This window comes from Lathyrus oleraceus, chromosome 4 (genome assembly GCF_024323335.1).
Source record: "Lathyrus oleraceus cultivar Zhongwan6 chromosome 4, CAAS_Psat_ZW6_1.0, whole genome shotgun sequence".
In the NCBI taxonomy this organism is placed as follows: Eukaryota; Viridiplantae; Streptophyta; class Magnoliopsida; order Fabales; family Fabaceae; genus Lathyrus; species Lathyrus oleraceus.
In genome coordinates, this window is record NC_066582.1 from 230,934,477 (window position 1) to 230,943,182 (window position 8,706).

The window sequence follows — 8,706 nt, forward strand, 5'->3', positions numbered from 1 at the left end:
AGGTGGTTGACTTCTTCTTACATGATGTCTCCTCTGCCTCCTAACATATACTGCATTAGCTTCTGCTTCCTTCTCCTTACCAAAACTATTGCCATACCTCTTGCTGGATGACACTTCCTCCTTAGATAACCGTCCCTCTCGGACACCTTCTTCTAGTCGCATCCCCATGTTTACCATCTCGGTAAAATCACTAGGAGAACTAGCAATCATCCGCTCATAATAGAATGAGCTCAAGGTCTTGAGAAAAATCTTAGTCATCTCCTTTTCTTCCAAAGGAGGGTTGATCTGAGCGAAAAGCTCTCTCCATCTTTGAGCATACTCCTTAAACGTATCCTTGTCCTTTTGAGACAACGACCTTAACTAATCTCTATCCAGTGCCATGTCTATGTTATACTTGTACTGCTTCACGAATGCTTCACCCAAATCATTGAATGTGCGAATGCTCGCATTATCCAAGCCCATGTACCGCTGTAATACCCCAAAATTTACACTTCATTTTTCCTGGAAGCATACGTTTTACACCTCATGCATGCATTCATTTTTAGGTCATTTAGCATTTGCATTTCATCATGGCAATCAGAATCGGATCCAAGAAGCTTGAACATCATCCAGGACACTTTGTGGGCTCTATTTAGATGATCAGTCAACACAAGGGAAAGACTTGAGTTACTTCAGACAGGGGTCTATTCGCCAGTCAAAACGTTAATCTTGAAGGAGCAAAGGTTTGTTCATGAACTGTCATTCTCGCTAGGCGAAGCCCACGTGTTTTGAAAAAAAAAAAAACAAAAAAAAAAACGGAAAACGAATAAATAAATAAATAAATAAATAAATAAATAAATAAAAGAAAAAATCTTGGACTTGAACCTCTCTCATTTGAGCCCACAGGTCCACAAAAATCAGGTTATAAATTCAGAGTTTCAGTGAAACAAAAGGAGATTCTATTCCTATTACCCTGGCTGGAAAAAGATAGTGAGAGAAGAGCTAACAGAGTTCAGAGCAGCCTCCAAACCCTGAAGGGAACTCAACTGCACAGAATCACCTTTGCCTCACATAAACCCTAAAGATTGTTTTGTAAACCTCACAGGTGCAACTCAATTTCAATCAAGCTCTCCAATCAGGTTTGCCCTTATTCCCATTACCTTTGAGCTTTGAATTTGAATACTCTGAATGTTTGAGGTATTATGGGTGAATTTGATACCCTTTTGATGCATGTCTTTTTTGTGAATTTTAATGGCATGATTCATGTGGTTACATTTTGATTTGGGGGCAACCCTTGATTATCCTATTTTTTTGTCTCTAACCTGTTTGTTGAGTTTTTGTGAGGGCTCACATGACTTTTGCAGGGATAACTTGCGTGGTTTTCCACTTTATTTGTGGGATACCCCCTGGAGGTTCATTCCGGTTACCTGTACTGACCCACTTTCTTTGATGATGTTAGCTTGGAGGGATCTTAGGGTTTATCGTTCCTTTAATTACTGTTACCTCGGATCTTCATCCGTGTGGTACCTTTTACATTTTTCCCGCATTTTACTGCTTTCCTAGCTGGAAGACCTCGATAGGAGGCAATGTTTTTGTGTTTACTTTATGCAGGTTCCTTCGTCCAGGACTCCTTTTGCACGAGCGTTCCTATAACGCAAGCAAACCTATTGATTTTTCTTCTCCTAAGAACACGTTTACTCCTTCTACTACAGGCGAGTAAGTCTCCAAAGGTCGAGCATCCGGTAGATTGCGTAGTAACGTCGTTCGTCCAAAACCTAATCCTTAACCCCGTAGTTAGCCGAACTACGACTTGCTCTGATTCTCATTCCAGATGAGATACGTAGGCATAAGACGCGATGTCTTAGCGAGCACACATCCCCCCAACCCATAGGTCACCCGAGCTACGAAGACTCTGATTCTCATATTCAGATGAGATACGTATGTAGTGGATGCGACATCCGCGCGAGTCATTTTCATTTAACCCCTTTTTTAGTAAACAACACAAGATAAACTCACACCCTTTAGACAAGAACTACAAAAGTGGATCCCGTAGAGTACTACGGATGCGTAGGGGTGCTAATACCTTCCCTTCGCATAACCGACTCCCGAACCCAAGATTTGGTTGCGAGACCTTGTCTTTTCCTTTCCTCTTTTCAGGTTTACTTCGAGCGTTTCCTTTCCCTCCTTTGGGATAAATAACACACGGTGGCGACTCTTCTGTCATTTTCTTTCGCCGATTGTTTTTTCGCACACTGTGTTTTTCAGGTTGCGACAACTGGCGACTCTGCTGGGGACCCGGTTTCCCTAAGCGAGTCCCTCCTAGCTTTTGTAGTTTGTTTGTTTATTGGGTGTTCATGCTTCTGTACAATTATTTATTTACCTGCTTTACCTTATTACATTGTGTACATATCATTGCTGTATCTGTTGGCTGGCTATGGCTGCTTGGTGATCTTTGTGAGATGAGTTCTATACCCGAACTCGAGTGCACTTAGGATAGGAGAATGGCATAGTCTTGTCGACTTGTGTGGAGTTATTCCTTAGCAAGTTGACTTGCAAGCCCATTCACTTGGTGGAGGTCATGTTGAGATCAATAATGTCACACAAGTAAGTTGTGGTTATACATTACTTTTTCCAATATAGACCTTAGAAGCCGAGGACCTTAGTTTACCAAACCCATCTTGGCCTATTCGTAGGACGTAGTGCGAAAGTCGTTCAAGTGTAAGATTTGATACGATTGTTACGCGATACTACACTCATAAGAGTCTCTCTTGAGAATATTTTTGGAATACGAGTAGTCGTTCCTCCGATAATATCCGAAAGATGGGATTATGACTATGGGAACCTTTTGTAGAACATGTTTGGAAGTTTTAAACCTTAGTACACTCCTTTTGGGTGGTTCTTAACCTAAAATCCATGCTCGTGACTTGCAACAAACCCTTGATTCATGGTTGATCCGATCAGGTATCCTTAATATCAATGAAACTTGGGTGTTGATAAGGTGTAAACCATAATCCACCAAAATGGGTAGTTGATATTAAGGATAACATGATCCATCCCATGACCTTTGTTTGGTGTGCTCTTAATTTCTCTCCAGACAGTGCAACCTGACAGATGTTCAAGCAGATACAGCGATCCTGATTCCCATGCCACTGCACTGCATTCACATCATTTTGCATCATATCATTTTGCATTCATAATCATTCACACATATTTATCCATTTCTGTGGGGTTTATATCTTCTACTTGATTCTAGTCGGAATTTTCTTGGTTCTCATCAACGGCTTAGTCTTTTTTTTTTACATCGTTTATCTATTGAGAGACTGGGATCAAGGGGGTAGAATACCTTTGGAATTGATAAACATGTCATTGCATTTACATATTCATTAGCATGTCTTGCATAACAGGTACCGCCACAGTGTTCTCAGTTTGTTTGATGTTCCATCAGCAGGATAGCTGACCCAGACATTCATCGGTACGGTACCCGCAGAAACCAACAGAGAGTAATGGAAAGCCTACAGGCAGAGTTCGCCGAGATGAAAATCCGCATGAATCAATTCATGGATGTGGTTCAAGGGGTGGCTCAGGGACAACAAGAGCTCAAGCAGATGATACAGAGGAATCCCCCTGCTCAACTAGAGACGGTGACTGATCCTCCAGCTGGAAAGGCTAATGGACCCAATGGACCAGGGCCTATCCCAATCCTACATGTCACCTCCGGTCAACAGCCCGTTCATGATGATCAGGACGATCAGTTCCCCCTGCTGAAGGAAGACTTTGGTATGGGTCATGGGGTGGACCCCATGTTTAGAAGATTGGAAGAGAGGTTGAAGGCAGTGGAAGGACAAAATCCTCTGGGAGTAGATGTTGCTGACTTGGGGCTGGTCCCAGGTGTGAGAGTGCCACCGAAATTCAAGGTCCCGATATTTGACAAATACAATGGAAACTCTTGCCCAAAGACCCATGTGCAAACCTATTTCCGTAAAATGGTTGCATACTCCGAAGACGAAAAGTTGCTTATGTACTTTTTCCAGGACAGCCTAGCTGGGGCATCCCTGGAATGGTATATGAGGCTGGACAGAGCCCACATCCGTTGCTGGAGGGATTTGGCTGAGGCTTTCGTGAGACAGTATCAGTATAATGCAGACATGGCTCCGGACAGAACTCAACTTCAAAATCTGTCTCTTAAAAGCAATGAGTGCTTCAGAGAATACGCTCAACGCTGGAGAGAAACAGCTTACCGTGTTCAACCTCCTATGTTGGAGAAGGAAATGGCTAACATGTTCATGAACACTCTGCCAGGACCTTATTTGGAGCGCCTGGTGGGTTGCAATGCCTCCAATTTGGCTGATGTAGTCTCTACCGGAGAGAGGGTGGAGAATTACCTGAGGACATACAAGACCCAGAGTGGAGGTGGATCCTCATCAGGGGTGAAGAAACCGTTCATTCAGGGACAGAAGAGGAGAGAAGGGGATGCAAGTGCCATATCTTTTTATCAGAACAGGGATAACCGGAGGAATAATTTTCAGAACTATCATCAGCAACCGTATGTTACGGCTGTGACCATTCCAGCTGCAGCACCACTACAACAAAAACAACCACAACGTCAACCAGCTCAGTACTAACCACAACAACCGGGTAACAAACCCGCCTATCAACCAAGGCCAAGGACGATGGACCGGCATTTCGACACTCTTCCAATGTCGTACGCTCAATTGCTTTCTAGTCTTCAATAACTACAACTTGTGTAGTTGCGCACTCTGGCTCCTCCCGTTGGTAGGCTTCCGGTGGGTTATGACGCCAACACTAGGTGTAGCTTCCACTCTGGGGCACCTGGCCACAATATTGAGAACTGCAAAGCTTTTAAGCACGTAGTTCAGGACCTCATTGATTCAAAGGCCGTTAACTTTGCACCAACTCCTAATGTCGTCAACAATCCCATGCCCCAGCATGGTGGAGCCAACGTTAACATGGTTAAAGGAGAAGTCAAATTAGTCTCTGCGGTCAACAATGAAGATGGGGATAGTGATTGCGACATCGATAACTGGGTGCGTCCGAGGATCCCGGGTGAAGTTCTCAACAATTGGTCTTCTGAGGAGATTGTCCAAGCCACTTGTCTGGAGGAGTAATTTTCTTTGTTTATTCATGCATATCCAAGTCCTACGTTCCGCCAGGGCGTAATGACTCATTGTAGGGCTCATCTATGTGACACTTACATTTTTTTATCATAAATAAAGGACGTCTTTTTGCATTCAAATATTTCGTTCCCTGTCTTTCTATTTTTGCAGTTTTTCAAAAAAAAAATGGCAATGTTTTGTTTAGTTTCCACTTTTTTTCACACTCATAAGCATATACCATCACTCATGCAGATGCACATCACCGGATCCTATTGATAACGGTTCTGCTATGGCTCGCTTCGACTTTGAAAATCCAATCTTTCAAGCTGAAGAAGAGGGTGATGAAGACTGTGAACTCCCTGAAGAACTTACCAGGTTATTAAAACAAGAGGAAATGGTCATTCAACCGCATCAAGAGTCTGTTGAAGTGATTAATCTCGGCACCGAGGACGCCAAGAGAGAAATCAAGATAGGGGCTGCTTTGGAAGACAATGTGAAGAAGGGGTTGATTGAATTGCTGTAAGAGTATGTTGACATCTTTGCTTGGTCTTATCAGGACATGCCAGGGCTTGACACAGACATCGTGGTACATCGCTTGCCGCTCAAAGAAGGTTGTCCTCCGGTCAAGCAGAAGCTCAGAAGAACAAGACCAGAGATGGCTGTCAAGATAAAGGAAGAAGTGCAAAAACAGTTGGATGCAGGGTTTCTAGCAGTCACAAATTATCCGCCATGGGTTGCAAATATCGTTCCGGTACCTAAGAAGGATGAAAAGGTACGGATGTGTGTTGACTACCGGGATCTGAACAGGGCTAGTCCTAAAGATGATTTCCCCTTACCTCACATTGACGTTTTGGTGGATAACACGACTTAGTTCTCGGTATTCTCCTTCATGGATGGCTTTTCTGGCTATAATCAAATTAAGATGGCACCATAAGACATGGAGAAGACAACATTCATAACCCCATGGGGCACCTTCTGCTACAAGGTGATGCCGTTTGGTCTGAAAAATGCCGGAGTAACATATCAGCGAGCGATGGTGACTCTGTTCCATGATATGATTCATCATGAAATCGAGGTTTATGTTGATGATATGATTGCCAAATCTCAGACAGAAGAAGAACATTTGGTGAATTTGCAGAAACTGTTTGAGCGTTTGAGGAAATTCAAGCTGAGGCTTAATTCGAATAAGTGGACTTTTGGGGTGAGATCTGGAAAACTACTGGGTTTTGTTGTTAGTGGAAAAGGGATTGAGGTGGATCCGGCCAAAGTGAAAGCGATACAGGAAATGCCTGAGCCAAGAACAGAGAAACAAGTCCGTGGTTTCTTAGGGAGGTTGAACTACATTGCAAGGTTCATCTCTCACCTAACAGTCACGTGTGAGCCAATATTCAAATTATTGAGAAAAGATCAGGCTATCAGGTGGAATGATGATTGTCAAAGGGCGTTCGAGAAGATAAAAGAGTATTTGCAGAATCCTCCTATCCTTGTGCCTCCGGTCCCAGGGAGACCGCTGATTATGTATTTGACAGTACTAGACAATTCCATGGGTTGTGTTCTCAGTCAACACGACGAGACAAGTAGGAAAGAGCATGCCATCTACTACCTGAGTAAGAAATTCACAGATTGCGAGTCGAGATACTCAATGCTTGAAAAAACATGTTGTGCACTTGCATGGGCTGCGAAGCGATTGAGACAATACATGCTGTCTCACACAACCTTACTGATCTCCAAAATGGATCCAGTCAAGTATATATTTGAGAAGCCAGCTCTCACCGGAAGAGTTGCTCGTTGGTAAATGGTACTGACAGAGTACGACATCCAGTATACTTCCCAGAAAGCCATCAAGGGGAGTATTCTGTCAGACTATCTTGCTCAACAGCCGGTTGAAGATTATGAGCCGATGAAGTTTGATTTTCCAGATGAAGACATCATGTTCCTCAAGATGAAAGACTGTGAAGAGCCAGTTGTTGAAGAGGGACCTGATCCAGACGAAAAATGGACTTTAATGTTTGATGGGGTCGTCAACGCCAGAGGAAGTGGAATTGGTGCTGTCATTACAACTCCGAAAGGTGCCCATATGCCTTTCACCGCTCGTCTGACTTTCGAGTGCACCAATAATGAAGCTGAGTATGAAGCCTATATCTTGGGTATTGAGCAAGCCATTGATTTGAGAATCAAGACTTTGGACATCTTCGGAGATTCAGCTCTGGTAATCAATCAAGTGAATGGTGATTGGAACACTCTCCAGCCTACTCTGGTCCCCTACAGAGATTACACGAGAAAACTGTTGACTTTCTTCACAATAGTAAAGCTGTACCATATACCTCGTGATGAGAACCAGATGGCAGATGCTCTTGCTACTCTATCCTCCATGATCACAGTGACCCGTTGGAACCATGCTCCCAAGATCGACGTGATGCGCCTTGATAGGGCCGCGTATGTGTTTGCTGCTGAACTGGTAGTTGATGACAAGCCCTGGTATCACGACATCAAGTGCTTTCTGAAGAATCAAGAGTACCCTGCAGGGGCATCCAACAATGATAGACAGACTTTGAGAAGATTGACAGGCAGTTTCTTCTTGAACAAAGACGATGTTCTGTATAAGAGGAACTTCGACATGGTTTTGCTCAGATGCGTGGGCAGACACGAAACAGACATGTTAATGCAGGAAGTTCATGAAGGCTCCTTCGGTACTCATGCCGGAGGACATGCAATGGCTAAGAAATTGTTGAGAGCAGGTTATTATTGGATGACCATGGAATCTGATTGTTTCAAATATGCTCGGAAGTGCCATAAATGCCAGATTTATGCTGATAAGGTGCATGTGCCGCCGAATCCTTTGAATGTGATGTCTTCGCCGTGGCCTTTCGCTATGTGGGGCATCGATATGATTGGAAAGATTGAGCCGACCGCTTCCAATGGGCATCACTTCATCCTTGTTGCCATCGACTATTTCACCAAGTGGGTCGAAGCAGCGTCATTTGCGAACGTCACCAGACATGTGGTTGCCCGTTTCATCAAGAAAGAAATCATTTGTCGCTATGGGATTCCCGAAAGAATCATTACTGATAATGGTTCTAATCTCAACAACAAAATGATGAAGGAGTTGTGCCAGAGCTTCAACATTCAGCATCACAATTCTTCCCCTTACCGTCCTAAGATGAATGGTGCCGTTGAAGCGACAAATAAGAACATAAAGAAGATTGTGCAGAAGATGGTCGTTACGTGCAGAGATTGGAATGAGATGCTACCCTTCGCCTTGCATGGGTACCGTACTTCAGTACGCACATCGACCGGGGAAACCCCTTACTCCCTTGTGTATGGTATGGAAACAGTCCTACCTGTTGAAGTGGAGATTCCTTCTCTAAGAGTCCTGTTGGATGTCAAGTTAGGCGAAGCTGAATGGATTCGGACAAGGTTCAATGAGTTGAGTCTTATCGAAGAGAAGCGAATGGCAGCCATTTGTCATGGGTAGTTGTATCAGAGTCGGATGAAGAGAGCCTTTGATCAGAAAGTGCGTCCTCGATGTTTCCAAGTCGGAGATTTAGTGTTGAAAATGATCCTTCCTCCTCAGACAGATCACAGGGGCAAGTGGACTCCTAACTATGATGGA